We start from the raw sequence: 19,823 nt of genomic DNA, 5'->3' as shown, positions 1-19,823 counted from the left end.
ATTTTCCTTGCCTGCCTTCTGTGTTTTTGAACCTTGCTTTGTTTTGTTTGTTTATGTTGCCTGCTGCTTGCCTGTACTTGCCATCTGCCTGGTTATTGACTATGATTCTGGATTTGCCTACATACATCTGTTTGCCCCTGTGTTGACCGTTGCTTGCCCGACCATCCTTGTTAATAAATCTGTGTTTGTCTGTATCCCGTTTATGTTACACAGAGTTTGGGAAAGACATCAGTAATCTGACGTTACATTTACCTCATTAAAAATCACATAATGTTTGTCACTCATTCATTTACTATAGGAATATGAACTTTAGGAAAACGCACATTGCTTAACATAGCATATTATCTTAGTCATATTGTCATCTGTAGGCCATTTTCGAGTTGTAATAGCAGCCACTTTGCTGTGCATGATTTATAGTTTGGAGTAGAAACACAATAATTACACCATTAGAAAGCAGATATGAGACTTTCATTCACTACAAAACATTGAGAATGATAGAGCAGGAAACAAATTATCATATCCAAAGAAACCTTTTACCATAGCCCTGGATCTATGAATTAATTTAGATGGTTTCGCCTCAATTAAAATAGTAAGAGTCTGTTTTAGCTATAGTCCACGTTCTCCTCCACACAAACAGAACTCTATCAATAGGATGGAGATTGTGCGATGAACAGGGTTTAGCTCTTTAGCTACAATCATAGGACATTTCCAAATTATCACTCAAAATGACAGAGGGAATAGGCGCAGGTGACCCCCGAAACAATCGCCCTCATTCAAGCCCATCTCCCGCCTCCACCCACAATTAATCCCAGCAAACATGTTTGATTGAATCTTTTCAAGCAAATCCTTCGCTCTGGCTTTTGTTAGTTCACTTCTTGTCAACATCCATTAAAATATGCTTTTAATTCTTACGCCCGCCATCTCCGAAGATGAAAAAATGGCAGAGGAAACAAAAAGGAGGGGGAAAAAAAGTAGCGGCAAGCGATCCCACCGTCTTCAACTTTAATCAACTGTACGCTGGCATTCCCCCCCTCCCCATAATAATATGCTGTTTGGGATTCAGTAGGCAGGCTCCACATCAATCATTCCCCAGAATTTTTTTTTCCTGCGCTGCAATAAATATGCAAATGAGGAGAAGCCAGTCACTGGTAATTTCAAGCTCAGCTCACTAGTGTTAAAAAAGGACACGAATTTATTAATTGCCATCGGCCAAAGGAATCCTATTTCTGTGGGCATTGATTACAAAGAGGCATGAGTGATTATCGGGAATGCTGTGGGCTCTGCGCAGCACCACAAGGGGGACGCTTTGGAGAAAAAAGAGCAGATTATCACATCCGCCGCCACAATAGAAATCCTGACATTACGCTCCTCGGCATGAGGCAAAGGGCCTGCGTGAACGCTACGGTTAGGGTAGAGATTTAATTGTAAACTATTCTTGTGATAAATGACATAAAGATGAGGAAATGTGGGTATACATATGCTGCGGCCATTGACTCTGTGCCTATTGACTGGCTGTCATTCATCACGCCGAATCCACAACTGGCTTAACTAATGTCAGATCATGCTATTTGTAAATAGTGCTCCTATACCAGAGATGCCCAAACTAGGGCCTGCGGGACAAAGTTGGCCCATACTAACCTTTGATTTGGCCCACCATCTCATTTAAGATGGAGAGATTGATGTGGTTGGGGTGAATATCTTTGATAATCTAAAGCAATCTTTTGTAGTTATTTTTAAATATTAGGAAATTACTCATGAAAACATGAATGTAATATGGTTTGGTATATTAACCTTCGGCCCACAGCCCTCAACCAAATTTGTTCTTTGGCCCTTCAAAAGAAAACGTTTGAGTACCCCTAGCCTTTACCATTTCAGCGGTAAAAACTAATTTGGAGTCTATCGTATGTGTATATCTTAACTGATGCTTGCAATCGATTGAATGCATCCTTGCTGAATCAACGTATTTGTTTATTTCAACATGGATAGTTTGGGATTATTTACTCTCTCTTCACTTGTTCCAGTACTGGTTCAATTTCTCTCTTCTGTTGAACAAGAAAGAACATATTTTGAAGAAAACCGAAAACCTGTAACCATTGACATCTATATTATTACATGTTGGTTACCGGTTTTCAGCTTTCTTCAAAGTTCTTCTTTTGTATTCAATATAAAAAAAAGAAAAAAAAATTGAACTATAGGAGGATGAGTAAATAGTGAGCAAACTGACATTTTTGGGTGAACTATCCCTCATGCATGTTCATTTATTTATTCATTTTCCTTCGAAGTTTTCTTTTTTTAAGGTCGCCACAGTGGAATGAACCGCCAACTATTCCAGTATATGTTTTATGCAGTGGATGCCCTTCCAGCTGTAACTGCAATTGGGAAACACCCAGTTTACACCCAATTTAGCTTAACCGATTCACCTATAGTGCATGTCTTTGGACTGTGGGGGAAACCGGAGCACCCAGAGGAAACCAACAACAACACGAGGAAAACATGTAAGCGCCACACAGAATGGCATCACTTTACTCCATACACAGATGTAAGCCACATTTATAACGTTTTTATTAAGATTTATTGATATGTTTGCAAATAATTGATAGATTGTGTGTCAAAAAAATGAGGGTTTGCACCTACTAATTAAAGTTTAAAATCTTTTGTAACATTGCAAGCTTTAGATCAGGATTATTTCAAATATGTCTGTCCATTAGGATGTAATGGGTTCAAATTAAATCTCCAGTAATGCTGATTAAACTTTTCTATAATAATAATAATAATAATAATAATAATTCGTATAATAATTCATTACTGATACAATGTCATATGCAGAATATACAGATCTTAAAGTTCTTGAGCATATAGGAGATGGAAATATCTTAGCTGTGGACATTATCTGGAGTGATGAGGAATATGAGGACAAAGTTTGTTATAAACAAGGTGTAATTCAATTCAATTCAATTCAATTCACCTTTATTTGTATAGCGCTTATACAATGTAGATTGTGTCAAAGCAGCTTCACATAAAAGGTCACAGTAAATAGGAACAGTGTAGTTCAGTTTGTAGTGTTTAAGTTCAGTTTAGCTCAGTTCAGTGTGGTTTAATAATCACTACTGAGAGTCCAAATACTGAAGAGCAAATCCAACGATGCGCAGCTCTACAGATCCCGAACCATGCAAGCCAGTGGCGACAGCGGAGAGGGAAAAAGAACTTCACTAATGGCAGAAGTGAAGAAAAAAAAACCTTGAGAGAAACCAGGCTCAGTTGGGCACGATCATTTTAATTTCTCCGCTGGCCAAACGTCTTGTGCAGAGCTGCAGTCTCAGTGGCGGAGGCTGGAAGCTGGCGGAGGCTGGAAGCTGGCCTCAGCGAAGACTCGTCTGTCTCTGGAGCGTCACAGGAATCAGTCTCATGTTCTCCACTCTTCCATGACCATCACAGTAGCTGCTCAGGATTCGGCCAGGTCCAGGATATGGAAACCTTGGGATCATCTCGTCGTTGGTCTTGGATCGAATCAGTGACTCTGCATAGTCTGAGGGCCTCGGGAAGAGTATCCCCAGGTGGAAATGGAGAATAAAGAAAATAATTAGCGTAGCTGATGTTCACAGTGTATATCAACAAGATGCATAACCTGTGTGGAAGCCCCCTAAGTGGTGCACTAAGTGTATGCTTTACTGAACAGATAGGTCTTTAATCTAGTTTTGAATTGGGAGAGTGTGTCTGAGCCTCGGTAGTTATCAGGAAGGCTATTCCAGAGTTTAGGAGCTATAAATGAGAAGGCTCGACCTCCTTTACTCGACTTTGCTATTCTAGGTACTACCAGAAGTCCTGAGTTTTGAGACCTTAAAGAGCGAGTTGGATTGTAGCGAGACAGAAGATTGGTTAGATAAACAGGAGCTAGATTATTTAAAGCTTTATATGTAAGAAGTAATCTATGAAACAAAAACATCCAAATTAAAGTAAAAATGTCACAATCTTAATCTTTGTGATTTTGAAAATAAATTTCAAAATTATACCAGCTCGGGAATATATATATAATGTTCGGGAAGTACAACTGTTCTGACCTGATGTCTACTTAATATGAGCCAAAAATATATATACTTAAAGAGTGTTGAATTTTTATTATCATTATTTGGTCTCATTTATAAGAGCCTCAAGAACTGTGAAAGCATACTTTTACGTTTTTTAGAAACTTGGAACATAGATCGGGCCTGAAGAGGTTAAAGCATGTGCTACCGTAAGTCTCTTATATTCACCAAGGCTTATATATGCTTTTGTTGTGCAAAATACTGTAAAATGATAAAATATTATTACAATAATAAAAGATTTATATTTGAATATATTTAAAATGCAATTTATTTTTGTGAATTGAAGCTGAATTTTTTTTCACGTGAAGTTTCAGAAATCCTTATAAAACATTTCTTATTATTAAAAACAGCTGCTTAATATTTCTATGGAAACCATTTATCTATTAATATGGATTTTTTCTTTACTATTACTTTCAATCTATTGCTAAATACAAGTATTAATATAAGGAATATAGTAGGGAAATGAAACAGCATGTAGAACAGAGTTAAATCCTCTCACATTTTGCCGCCTGTGTGTTTACGACGCACTGCATTACACAGCAGTGTATGTCAGTATTTTAAGTCACCGTGCAGCAGTAATCACTGAGTCACTTTTATGGACACACCAGCATGAACCTGTCAGAGAAAACCTACAGCTGACAAAATCTAAATTGATGTTCTGAGACAAAAGTTTAAAAACAACCACAACGCAGGGAGGGGGGGGGGGGGGGGGGGGGGGAGAGAGAGAAAATATAGAGGGCCAAAGAGAGGCTTCTGTCCAAGGCATTTCATCTCCCATAAATAATGGCCGTAAACTTTTCCGGCAGCACCAGCTAATTAATTCCTGTGCTATACACAAAAGGAAATGCTGGGTGACAAATGGGAGCAGGGCTTGAAAGCTGCCAGGTCTGCAAAACAGTTTCTTCTTCAATTTACAAGCAATTTTGCTGTAAATCATCAACCAGAACTGGCTGCTTTAGGACATAGCCTCTACTGCCACAACATACTAAACCGATGTTTCAGTATTGTGAACATGAGAGAGAGAGAGAGAGAGAGAGAGAGAGAGAGAGACTGTGGTCAAATCTGCCAGAATCCAGATGCTAATCAATCATGATTTATCTTATTGAACCAGAGGTGAAAGATACCATGTGCTGTCCATGCTGTCGTAGACATAAGTACATGGTTTGGTGTAAGTGCTTAAAATATAAAAAACTTGATTATGATATTGCCGAGTTTACGTGGCTTTCCTCCGGGTGCTCTGATTTCCCCCACAAATCCAAAGACATGTGGTATAGGTGAATTGGGAGGGCTAAATTGTCTGTAGTGTATGTGCGAATGAGTGTGCATGGATGTTTCCCAGTGATGGGTTGCAGCTGGAAGGGCATCCGCTGCGTAAAAATATATGCTGGATAAATTGGCGGTTCATTCCACTGTGGCAACCCCAGATTAATAAAGGGATTAAGCCGAAAAGAAAATGAATGAATATGATATTGTTTAATTGTACAATGTTGAGCTGCACAATATATCGTTTCAGCATCGATATCGCAATGTGATCATTCGCAGTAGTCACATCACAAGATATGCAATGTTGAGGCTGTATTATAATTTATCATTTGCATGTGTTTTTGAGGCTTGTAACTGTATTAGGATTTTAAAAAGCATACATACATAAGAAAGTGTACTATTTGTAACTTCAAAAACAATCAAGTTTGCTGACTTATTTTTATTATTCAGTCACTGTACCTGAATACCGTTAGACTTTGAAAGCGGTAAAACACTGTTTTTTCAATTGTATCTATAGTCATTCAGATACTGTTCCCTACACAATCATACCAGTCAATCTAAAATTATAAATATTTCCAAATAAAACTATTCAAGTCATCTGGTGAAATTGTATTCATATTGCGATATATATTTGCAGAATAACAAAATATCGCAATGTTAGATGTTTCCAATCTCGTGCAGCCCTAATACAATGCACTCATTCAGGAATGAATGATTCATTGTGTATTTTAAAGTGCCCCTATTATGGATTAAAAAGGGTCATATATTGGTTTCAGGGGTCTTCAACAACAGTCTGATATGCATTCAAGGTCAAAAAACACTTTCATTGTCTTATAATATGCATTTATTTTACCTAATTATCCCAACGACTCCCATATGATTTGTCCAGTGATTCATTTGTTCCCAAACCCCTCCTCAGCACGATGCTAATCCATAACAACAACAAACAGCAGTGGATCGCGAGCTCACAAATGCATTTAAATGTTACAAGTAACAAAACACAATTAAATACATCATTTGCAAGCTAGAGAAAACATGGAGGCAACCATTTTAATCGCATTTGAGTTACTTACACTTGTGAAATGGAGGAAAGAACTGATCTATGAACTGTGTACTGTAAAGTTCCTGTCAAGCTCTGACAAAGTCCCATACATTAATAGTCTTTTCCTATTCTTCCTTTAAGAAACAGCCAATGAATCCCCCATTGTAAGCATGTAGATAAATGACGGGAACACAGCACAGGGCTGGGGCTATAATGCTGAGGTATTTTTGCAAAATTAAACTTCAACCACTGACTCTTCACAGTCTCATCTTTGAGGAGGGAAAAAAATTTCCCTCACACTTCAGAGCACAGCGTCTTCACAACATGATTCAACTGAGATCTGCTGCAGTGTTTGTCTTCCTCTTTTTCTTTCTACAGTGTTTGTGGGCGGGACCGGGGGGTTTAAATTTTCCCGGGTCTACGCTCGCAACAAATGGGCGGGGTTTGAGTTTCATAACGATTTGTCACACCGACAAATCATTTGAACCACTCTAAGTCGACTCTTTTATAGATGAATCAATAGTTTTAAACACGATGCACTTTCGGATTTAAGGATATTTCACTTCAATTAGAGCTGTGTTACACACTGCATGTAAGGTCAATTTCAAAACCCATAATAGGGGCTCTTTAACACAACTAAAGGCTGGGACACACCAAGCCAACAGCTGGTCATTGTGCAGCATTGGGCCATCGTTGAGTGTCTATCAAGCTATAGCTGATTGGTATGTGCTACATATCGCCTCTTGTCCAGCCGATTCAGCATGAGGAATTGGCATTGGCCGACAATGAAAGAGAGTGATTTGATTGATGGTTCAGCTACGAATCAGTGCACAAGTACAAAAACTAAAGTGACAAAACTAAGCAAATGGTACAAGTCAAAAGAGAATACAAAGAAATCAACTGTCATTTCTGTAATATTCACAAACAAAGTTGATTATCAGTTTATCACCCTATGTGGTGAGCGAGAAGTACTGTGAAAATGGTACATAAACACTGCTTTGTTTACTGTTTGTATGTGTGCAGCACTAGTTTCCCTTTTTTGGAATGACAATACACAATACTACCACCTGCAGGTATGGAGAGATACATCCTATCACGCAGGCACAGATCATTCGTTTTTGTTTCTGTCCGCTACTGTCTGTTTGATGTGTTTAACGCAGATTTTTGGCCCAGACAAGATCAGACACAGCTGATGTGAGGCGACAACACAACCAGATTTTATTGCTGTAAGTTCAGCTAAGTGTATCCCATGTTTAACATTAACCTAAGGGGGAAGTGTATGCAAAAATTCAATTTATTGTAAATTTAAACACCATCAGGCCATCCAAGATTATTTTTTTTAAATTGTCACAAATGCTCTCTATTTTATTTTTATATTTTACTTTAAAAACGCCAGTCGCCATTTGTGCAAACCTTTGGAATCATCAAGGTGTAGGGTTTCACCCACAAAATCTTTCAGTATATACTGAAAAAAAGTCACCTTTCTTGGATGGTCTGAGGGCAAATTTTCATTGGGTGAACGATCCTTTCAGGAATAGACATTTTACATTTTTATTGATGCAGAAAAAAAAAAAAAAAAGATTTGAAATCATAAGGAAAATGTATGAAAATGGCTTGTTTTTTAAAAAAGTCTCAAATTTGTTCACCAAAGATGCATTTATTTAAACAAAATACTATAAATCATTGAAAATTTAGGCTTAAATATTATCAAAATGTGCATTATTAAAATGTAATTCATTTCTTCATCAAAGCTGAATTATAAACACTGAAGAACTGAAGAAAAAGTTATTGTTATTATTATTATTATATTTATATTTATTATTATTATTATTATTATTATTATTGAAAACAGCTGCTTAATATTTCTGGAAACAATAATACATTTTGAGTTGGCGAGGTGGTGCAGTGGGTAGCGCTGTCACCTCACAGCAAGAAGGTCACTGGTTCGAGCCTCAGCTGGGTCAGTTGGCGTTTCTGTGTGGAGTTTGCATGTTCTCCCCATGTTGGTGTGGGTTTCCTCCGGGTGCTCCGGTTTCCCCAACAGTCCAAAGACATGCGGTATAGGTGAATTGGGTAAGCTAAATTGTCCGCAGTGTATGTGTGTGAATGAGAGTGTATAAGTGTTAATGGATTGTAGCTGGAAGGGCATCTGCTGCGTAAAACATGGTAGATAAGTTGGTGGCCCCTGATTAATAAATAGGCTAAGCCGAAAAGCAAATGAATGAATGAATGAATGGGTGGATGGTCTGAGGGAAAATTTTCATTGGGTGAACGATCCCTTTAAGAATAGACTTTTTTATTTTTATCGATACAGATAATGAAGAACAGATTTGAAATCAGAAGGAAAAGTGTTTGAAAATAGCTACTGGTTTTGAAAAAATCAAATATTTTTCACCAAAGATGCATTTATTTGATCAAAATGCTGTAAATTTTCAAAAAATAATTTTTTGTTTAAGATAATTTTCTATTTCAATACGCCATTAAAAGGGGATTCATTTCTTCATCAAAGCTTTGAAGAACTTGAAGAAACAGTAATTATTATTATTATTATTATTATTATTATTATTATTATTAAAAACAGCTGCTTAACATTTCTATGGAAATAATAATGCATTTTTACTTATTTAATAGAAGTTGAAAAGAAAAGCATTTATTTGAAGTTAATATGTTTCATGTATATCTGTACTGTCTATTTGGATCAATTAAATGCATCCTTGCTGAATCAAAGCATTAATTTTGTTCAAATAAATGAATACGCATCTTTCCACGACAGAGTTGATAACGAACTGCACTTTGATTAATGCTTTGTTCAATGTAAAATACTGTTTTTTTGCTCTGCACCTAAAACGCCTTGTATAAAAATCATTAGACAACAAGTCCCCACTCATATTGCCTTGAAAGCCCATTACTGTTATCTCACATGGCGTAGTTACAGTTCAAATGTGTTTGTCAGATGCGTTTGCATCAGTCTTCACTGCCATTTATCCATTTGCTTTGTCTGCGTTTCATTTTTCATCCAGTTGGCACACTGACAAAGTGAAGCCATGAAGAACATCTGATTGAGGACAATATTGCAACAGAAAAAAAACAACAACAACATTTAAACCACTACCCTAGAGTTGCTCTCATATCAAGGTCTGGATCCAATACTTAAACATTTTGCTCAGGGTGACAACTAAACGTCTGTGTGAAAGCGCCACATCGCACAGACAGGAAAAAACTTGTTTGTCTGTTACACTGAGGTGAAAAGCCAGTAAAATGAAAGGCTGCCTGACATTATCCTTTTAAACGCAGCCCTCTCCTCTGCTCCACACACACAAATCAAGAACTGCCGTTTTCCCCTACAGACCAATAGAAGCATCCAAGTGCTTCTCTCAGAGCTCTTTTCTGCCACTTGCAGCTAATCACAGCACAAACAACAGCACACGAGTCTATATGATCACAACCTCAAGTGGCTCATCTCACACCTAATGTCTGTAATTGAAATAAACAAACACTGCTATTCGAAAAATAAAAAAAATACTGGTTTACCACTGCACACTGTAAAACCCAGCATTCAACTTTATCAAATGAAATGAGTGTAGTTAACTCAATTTACCAAAAGTTAATTCTACTAATTTGAATATAGTTTGGAACTCAATGTTGAAGGTAATGAGTTAATTAAATACTTCATTACTTCAACTTAAATGGAGTAAGTTCACAGTACTCATATAGATTAGTTTTTTTTTTTAACTCAAATGGTTTGTAGCAATTGGTTTCCTCAGTTTGAGTTGCCTTAACTTATTGGGTTTTACAGGACTCGGTGGGTTTGAGTTCTCTTCATTTATTGGGTTTTACTGTGCACAAATCGATTCGTCTTTTTTTTTATTTCAAATGGTTTTTTTTTTGCAAACTGTTTCCTCAAACGGGTTTGAGTTGCCTTAACTTTTGGGGTGTTACAGTGTATGGATTAAAAAGAGTCAGTTCAACACAATTCCATCATCGTTTGAAAACTTGTTTTAAACATTTATGAATATATTTGAGTATACAACTAAAGATTTCTTGAAGAATGTGGGAAACTAGCCATTGACATCCATAGTATACAGCACACTCAAAAAATGACTTTTGCTGCTAGCTCAAACTACTTATTTAAAATGAGTGGAAACAACAGTTCTTTTATTTCGAGACAACTTAATTATTTTATGTTTAATACACTTAAAGTTGTAAAAAAGATCAAGTTAACCTTTTTTTACTTTGTGTTCGATTTGCGTTAGGACAACATGAAGAATTTGTGTGGAATTCTTTATAGTATACTATGAAGTGTAACTTGTTCAAAATGAACTGAAATAACAATTCTCGTATTAGTGTTTTGGGCAATATATTTGTTTTATGTTCAACCCTAAATTTAAGCACACACTCAAAAAAATATTTGCTGTTTGTTCAAACTATTTAAAATGGGCTGAAACGACACAATTCAGTTTTTTTTTGCGACAACTTAATTGTTTTATGTTCAATCCACTTAAATTTGTAAAAACTTAATTCCTTCTTGTTGTCCCAACACAAATACATTGCGTGAAACCAGTGTTTTTTACAGTGCATTTATTAAAAAGTAATTAACTTAATCGTTTTTGGGACAACATGAAGGAATTGTGTTGGTTTTAACTACCTGAGATGTGGATGTGTAGTTCCCAGCATGCTTTGTGTGGGTAAAAGAGGGGGAATGTTTGCACTAAATGTAATGTTTAAACTTAAAAGAAAGACTTCTTAGAGTTTAAACTTCTTCACATTCAGTTTTAAGTAAGGTTTTGAGGTTTGAGGTTTATCACCTCACAGAGGTTGGCAGCTTTGTAATTGACATTGAAGAGATAGTTTACTCATAACTGAAAATTCTGTCATTATTTACTTTGTACATGTACCAAACCAAATGACTTTTTTTCTAATGCTAATGTATCTCGGTCAAGAGTAAGCATTAGTAAAGCAGTTGATAAGTTTAATCTACGATAAACCGAAATGTCTGATTGTCCAAACTAGAGATGAATAGGCTTCACAAGAGTAGAGTAAACTGTGTTCCAGACATGTTAAAGTGAAGGTAATTTAAATGAAAGTGATTTGAAATTATTGGTTCAAAATTAATTTTGCTGTTGGGTCCCATTTACCCAAAATAAGTTGAAATAACTCAATTCAAATCATTTTAAATGTATGACGATATAATAAAGTTACACCGATGATTTATTTTTGCAGTTCTTTTTAGTATTTTCTGTTCAACAATAGAAACTCAGGGTAAATTTGAACAAATATTAATTTGTGGTTGAACTATCCCTTTTAGACTGTTTATAATTCACATGCTTTATTCAGTTTCTTGTTTATGGCCTGTGGTTTTACTCTGTATTGTTCTCTGAACTGAGGTGTGGACAGTGCCATTGTGTGGTGACCTTGGGTAACACATGTGGACACAACAGCTCAGGGCATGAATAGCTCAGCACTGGATGCCAAATCCCCCACCCCCCACCCCCCACCCGTTCTCATCTCCCATTGCTTTGAGAGTTTTGTTTTTTTGCTTAGGAAATCGTCCGAGTAAAACTTAAAACATTCATCTTTCTGGCTTCTGCAGCCTCAGTGTTCATAAATTACATTTCATAGATCTCCCTTATCCAGTCGTCCTCATAATAAGGTCTATAAAAGAAGAGGGGATTCCAAGCTGATTAATTGTTTCCAGCTTTTGTTTTTAATTAATTGCATGGCTACTTCGTCTACTGGAAGTTCAGTCGGAGACGAGGTGAATCGTGCGGATGGCTTTTGAGTTGCGTACATTTTTGGATTCATGTATTCAACATTTAATTGCGAAACATCAAGTGATGACATTTTTAGCAAAAATTTTCAATCAAACCTTCATATTTAATCACATTAAAGTCCGTACGGTGCTATATGTATTGTATGGATTGCATTGAAATGCATGCATGCACATTTCTTACCACATGCAGGTGAAATACAACAACAAAGACGCGCACGTTCAGCGTACACCACTCAATTTCCTCTGTAATCTGTCATCTTGCCTGTAGTTTTAATTCCTGTTAACTGCATGGTTGCATGCCACTGCTTCATTCATTTTAATGGAATTGAATAACAGCGCCGCATGGCTGCACTCGCACAAGGCCGCTTTAATTGGAATGAATGTTTAAAAATGTGAAAAATATTCATGCTGGTGGTTTTCCGGGGAAAAGGCCACATTTGTTTTGGGTGACTTCTGCCCATTTCAAGAGCCCTTCAAGAAGTTTTTTTATATCATTTTGTTGAAAGAAATTTCAGTATGTGTCACTCAAGCATTTGGTGTGTAATTTAATCATTAACATTTATAAAAGTATTGATTTGCTGTTCAACAATTAGCTGAGCAATTTTGAGATATGAGGAATAGGACTCGTCAATTTTGAACTAGCAAATACAGTTTAAAATGCTTAAAAATATACTATTCAAATGACAATTTCCCGCTTTATACTGAATGTTTGTTTTAAATTCAGTGTGTTTCATGCCATTTGTTTTAAGATTATTTGTAAAATCTATAGGCCAAATTTCTCACTTACTCTACATCAAGTTCTGTGTTTGTAATACAGAAAAAAACCCACTTGAACATTCTCAGTTCCTCTGGATGTGCAGATGACAGTCAAAATGAAGTTATTACAGGCAGCAATATCGATTTCTTAACTCCTCTGAAAATTAAAATATTGTTTTGTGTTAGAAGAGTATATTACTTTTTTAAAGTTTGGAATAAATGTCATGAGTATTACTCAAACAGATCATTGTAAATTGTGAATCCAGAAAAAACAGAATTTCCAAGTGGACCCTTGTTTGTATTTTTCTTTGTATTAGGCCCAATAGGTTATCACACTGGATCTGTTATGAAACTCTTGTGATTTACTGCTGGACTCAATGAGATTTTGATTGTGAGGCCTGATTGAGTAGACTGTAAATGTGACTGTTTACTATACTTTTTTAATATTCATAATATACAAACTTTCCTTATGAAAATATGTTTAGGGTTAAATAAAAAACTATAATTAATTATCTGTGCTGTATCACTTATCAGGCCTGCAATAACACAGCCTTGCAAATATGATTTGCCACACTACGACAAAATAAAATTACAAAATCTTTGTAATCTCATTAGTGTTTATCTTTTCTTCACTGATTTGATATGGAAAAATCATATTGCATAAGGGCAAAAAGATGTCTAATGTATTCTACATTCTGATTATTATCTTTCAGATTCTGCTACATTTTGTTTGATAAGAAAAAATAAACAACTGAAATGAAACGGTTTATGAATGCTGTCATTAAGTGTTTATGTTTGAGTTTTAGATACAAGTGAAATCTAATTAACTATTCTAATTGTCTCAAAACAAATATTCACTAAACATTTACTTTACATCATTTTTACTGATCTGAACCCCTGATTGTTCTGAGAAATTAATATTAATATTAATCAGTAAATTGATTGAGTGAGTGTATAAATAAAGGAAAGCAAATGCATATTTTCAATGAGCTTATGTTGAAATACCAAGAAAAAAAGAAAATGTCATTTTAATTTAATGTTATTAATGTTAAATCATATTTAATATTTACAAAACAGTTACTTTACATCATTTTTAACTAATCTGAACCCCTGATTATTCTTGCAAATAAATTGCTTGCAGTAAATTGCTTGCAGTCACTTAAATAAGTGACTGAGTGAAGAAATCAAGCAGTTTTTTTTATTAAAAGTAAAATATAATCAATTGTGCTCTATTATTTATGTTTTGTGTTTTTTAAAGTTCACTACATTCTAATGCTGAATGAACTGAACTAAACTGAACTGACACTGTTTCAATTCACTATAATCTTTTATGTGAAGCTGCTTTGACAATCTAAATTGTATAAACGCTATAGAAATAAAAATGAATTGAATTGAATTAATAAATAAATTGTTGAAACAACAGAAAATATACTGACAGCTCATTACCTGGTTTTTGTTCTGTAATTTCCATGACCAACCTCGGTGATATATAAATATTAAACTACTAATAGCATCAATTAATAAAAGTCACTTTTTATGGGACATCGAGGTCCCATAACACATTCGAAATATGTAAATGGGCAAAACACCCATGAAGCACACATTATGGAAAATGTATATTTTTATACTGTTAATCACACTCATAAAATAAAGGTTCTCTATTGGCATTGATGGTTCCAAAGAAATCCTTTAACATAAGGTTAAACCAAAAAGGGTTCTTCAATGGCAGCACTGCAAAAATACAATAAAATAAAATAAATAAATAAATGACAAATTTTTTTTTTTAGAACCTTACACTGTAAAAAGTGCTACACTCACAAAGTTGGTTTTATATACTTTAAATAATTGCAATCTAGGTAATTATATTTGTTTTATACCAAAAAATATCAATTTGCTTATTGTGTACTTAAAGTAGATCAGTTTTTAAATAACAGTATATTTTAAATAAAACTAATGCAATTTATTTGAGTATATTTTTGTATGTGGTTATTGTGTAGAATAAATGTTATAAAAGTGAGTTGACACAGACAATTTATTAGAGCAGCTTTCGATGTGTGCAGGTCTGTTCATCAAACGCGATTTTAATAATTCTGCGTGACCCCATTTTCACTGCCCGCCACTTTCCAGACACACGCAGCATCTACAAGGGGCGACATTTACTGCTCACAGCAGCGGATCTGATTAACACGGTAAGTTGCAAATGTAGCCGAATGATAATTGTAAAGTCATGCTAAACTGCCGACTTCACTAGGCAGGTGAGGTTTTAGCTTGTAAATTGTACTGTAACGTCAGGTAACAGACTGCTCTCACATGGAAAGCTAAGTTGGCTAACGCTAACCAACGCTAGTTCATGCTAACGATTAAAAGTGATAGTCCTGAGAAAAAAAATGTTAAAGTAGTTTTAAAACACTTAGTAGGTATAACTAACGTTACAGAACGGATTAACTAGGTCTCTGGTGGGCGGTCGGGGGGTGGGTGCAGTTTGCTAGCGCTAACTTGGCTAGCTAACCTAAGTTATTATTAGCACATTAAGGATGCATATTAAATGCAGAAACGTATGGAACAGTAGTTTGTGTTTAGCGTAACATTAAGTAGCTTAAGGTTTGTGTTTAAGAGATTTAGTCCATAAGTTTTTTGTTAATACTGCAATGTGAATAAATTACAGATTTATAATTTATTTGAACTTAAATTACATTTATGTTTACAGAACCATTTAACATGTACGCACCTCATTCTAAAATGCATTTTCTTGGTCTTTAGATACCAAAGTGATTTTGATTATTTTGTTAAGAAAAACATTAGATACGATTACAGCTATAATTATTTGCAGGTAAGTAAAACACGGGTAAAATTGCAAACAATAGTGGGCTCCATAGAATTGCATTTGATATCTGAAGATTTTTTGTATATGTGCAATGAACAAACAGTAAAAAATATCCTAATGCAGTTTCTTATTATCTGTCAGTCTTTCACTAAAGCTAACTGAACACACTGATTCACTGAACTATCATTTTCCAGTAACATTAAATTTGGAGAAAAAGTAAATTAAAAGTAGCTTCAGCAAAAATGTAATGTTAACCTTAAGGTAATATGTAAAATGGCAATGTATTTATTTAATTTTGTATTATGACTTATGCAAAGTTTGGTGCAAAATGAAGATGACAGTGAAATCATAGATTTTTATATTCGCCATTACATACATATTTTTATGCTTTATAAGTTGCAAAAATAAACTGAAAATGTAATACCTAAATTTAAATAATTCCTTGATTGACAGGCAACCAAAATGCCATACACTGTTACACTGAATAAAATCAGTTTTCTTTAGAATTTGATTCTTAAAAACACCTGGAATAATGTAAGTACACAATAACCTATATAGCCTTTTTTTTAATACAGAAGTTTAACTAAGGTAAATTTTAACTGATAAACTAAGGTGTTTCATCCATGTATCATTCTCACTGCACTTTTGTAACTTGACTTGTAGTTTATGTAAGATATTTGCTATTTAGCATTTAGCTATTTAATATTATTTAGTATCAAACACCTGAACTCCTGTTTCTTTTTTCTCTCCACCAATAGAGTTGTGTGGAATCAGAGGTGCATGCGGCTGCCCGCGGGAAAAATTTGACATCAGCCCAACACAGTTTGGATAATCATAGGACTGTCAGAGGTTTACCAAACCTGTCATGGGCATGATGGCTCCTGTTTGGACTTACTGATGTCCTCGACTTCCATCAAAACTGTATACATTATTTGAGATATATCAGAGACTCTTTGTGGGACTGGACCTTATGCATCCTAAATCTTCATCAAAGTATGCAGATCTCCTTACTGAGTTGTCTTAGATGATTTCTCAATAGGATCTGGCATTATTAATGTTTTTATTTATGTATTGTGTATGTGCAGCCACATTAATGGCCTGTTTTGTAGTCACTTTTAGGGACATTGGTTGACATTGAATAAATGCTATGGTCTTTAATCCATCTTCCCATTCTTATTTAATTGTTATTAACCGTATAAAGTCTGTTTATCTGTTTTTACTTAATCACTGTATAGTGTGCTTAGAATATAAAAATGAAGATTTATTTTCTGAGGTTACAGCCAGAAGTCAATTGAATTCATTTTAAATGACATATGCATGGTTAATTTTATTTAGATAATTAAGTTCTTAATACCTAATTAAAATAAGTTCAGGCAACATATAGCAATGTATAAATAAGTTAGGTTTAACAAAAAAAGTAAGTTTATCTGATTTGAGTAATTTTAGAAATATTAGTTGGCTCAACTTAATTTTGTTACATTTGTTTTAAGCAAAGTTTTAGTGTTTAATATACTTAAAAAAGGCTGGAAGTTGATTCAATCTAAAACGTCCGATGCAGCCACTTGCCTCACTTTTTATAAGTTAGATCTAGGTCATACTTTTTACAGTGTAATTTTTAAGAGTGTATTTGTTATACGGCCTTTATCTTTTTTTCAGATGTCATCACTGCTGAAAATCCTTCTATTAACAGTGATTAATAATAAGATTGAAAAGAGTGACTGAATTATATACTCTTTTCTTATCGCTATCACGTTTTACAAGACTTTAGATGATCATTTCACAAACAAAATGCTGCACTAAAAAGTATTTTTGCTGCTTGTTCAAACTACTAAAAGGAGCTAAAACAACACAACTCATGAGATTTTTGTCTTAGGAAAACTTACATGTTTTAAGTTCAATCCACTTAAATTGGTTACATTATCTTAATTGATGTGTGTTGAGACAACATGGATGAACTGCGTGGAACCCTGCATTTTTTTGCAGTGTGGGTTGTTTTAATCCAAACTTGGGTAAATAATAGACTAACACAACAGTTGGTTTAAATTGATCAATTCAAAACTGTTGTGTTTGTCCAAATTTGACCAACATTGGAGTTAAAACAACCCTGCATTTTTAGAGTGTATGCAATATACATGTTGGCAAGCTTTAAAGTCAACAGCAAACTCATCAATCAATAAATTCCGTAAACCCTGAGCACCATCATCACACACACTAAAGAATTTAGTTTTAATTGTTTTAACCCAGTGGTTCTGTGCGGTCCTCGTGGTCCCCCGTCCTGCACATTTTGCATGTCTCTTATATTTGACACACAAGGATCAGTTCATAGACCTCTCTGTTAACCAGTTGATGATCTGAATCAGATGTATTAAATATGAAGATTTACAAAATGAGGGCATGGGGGGCCAGCGGACCGGAATTGAGAACCACTGTTTCAACCCAACATTGCGTCAAATATGGACAAATTTTTATTAAATTTAAATGTTTTTTAACCCAATGATTGGGTTTCTCTAGATTTTATCCAAAGTTGAATTAAAACAACCCAGTATTTTTTAGAGTGCATTAAAACATTGCCAATACTCAGAGGCATGTTTGTATTCAAATCCTACTCTCAAAATATAAAAAAGCAGCATTGAAAAACTCTGCTAACATTTAGATTTAATGTGTGGACAAGGTCAGGCCGAACTGATAGTCGATGTTCAATCAATAAGAGATTTGAATTTAAAGAGCTTTGTCCCGGCGGGTGACGGAGCAGGAGTCAGCGCTGTGGTTAAACCCGCAGGCCTGGTTAACTCTCAGCACCATGATTAATTCATATACTGGATTATGTGCCACCGCTGGGCTCCTTCACACTAAAAGCACACACCGCAATGAGATAAAGGCTTTTCCTCCAGATAGAGGCTCAGTTTGATGGCCGTCGTCTTCCTCGCATGCGTTTCTGTGAAGGATCCCCCTACTCAATCTCAGCTTACTCTTTGTTTCTCGGCCCCCTTCTATGAATCCAGATACAAAATGAGATGAGTTTGTGGTTTCTCTGTACATCTATTGTTTTTGATGTCAAGGTGCTGCTCTGCATGTCCGATAGCATCTTTGAAAATTTGTCACGTTTTGGAGAACGGGAGATTTTCAGATGTACTGTGAAAGAGCTGTTTATGGAAAAGAGTTATGATTCTCTTAGTTATTGAAGGTGTTTAGTAGATAGTGAATGGGTTTAAAAATGGGAGACCTTTCAGGTATAGCAGATTATAGTTAAAAAAAAGCTAATATTGTGTTTGTGCCTTGTTCAGATTTTGATTGAAATTCTGAAATTATTGAATTATTTAATTACTGAGTGTTTTATTTTCATTATTATTGCTGTTTTGATTAAATTAGTTTTAAAACCCCTTAAAAAGTAAATATTAAATATTACACAATTAATTATTACTGAAGTAACAAGGACAATGTTTTTTGTAAAAACTTCATACAAAATTTATTCTCACGATTTTTAACTGCAAAGTATTTTAACTAATATATAATTTTTAATTGAAATATCAAATAAACAAATATTAGTCCTAAATATTTATTAATAAAATACAAGGCCAGGAAATTCTGTTGACTTAAGTGATTTCAAAAACATAAATAAATAAATAAATAAATAAATAAATAAATAAATAAATAAATAAATAAATAAATAAATAAATAAATAAAATAACTGCCCAACAACACAGTGTTCACAAAATATTTTGTCTTACATTATTGAAAAACTTTTTAAAAGTAGATATGTTTCTAATTAAGTTTTAAAATGTAAGTATAACAATTAAAATAATAATAATCATTACTTGTCTGAATCACAAGGATAAGTAAATGTTTTGACTTAAATTATATTCTAATAGACTTATTTATACCCAACAATTTTTTAAATGTTAAGAAATATTTATAAATATACATACATTGCCTTATTTTCATCATTAGTTTTCTAAAACACAAAGGCAACCCATTAATTTGATGAATTACTAATGATTTTTTAAGGTAAATATTTCAAAAAATATATTTTTAATATTGTTTCTTAAATAATACTGATTATTATTATTTTATAATTACTGTTTTGAA

At 34.4% G+C, this 19,823-nt stretch overlaps 1 long non-coding RNA gene across 1 annotated transcript; it reads left to right on the top strand.

Moving 5' to 3' along the window:
• The first annotated feature begins 15,012 nt into the window (after positions 1-15,012).
• Positions 15,013-16,895, top strand: LOC130242190 (uncharacterized). Its single transcript, XR_008838942.1, has 2 exons — positions 15,013-15,102; positions 16,496-16,895. It is a non-coding gene; the product is annotated as an uncharacterized LOC130242190 (long non-coding RNA).
• Positions 16,896-19,823: the final 2,928 nt, after the last annotated feature.

This window comes from Danio aesculapii, chromosome 15 (assembly GCF_903798145.1).
Source record: "Danio aesculapii chromosome 15, fDanAes4.1, whole genome shotgun sequence".
NCBI lineage: Eukaryota > Metazoa > Chordata > Actinopteri > Cypriniformes > Danionidae > Danio > Danio aesculapii.
The sequence above is the reverse complement of the archived record's forward strand: the minus strand, read 5'-3'. Positions and strand labels throughout refer to the sequence as shown.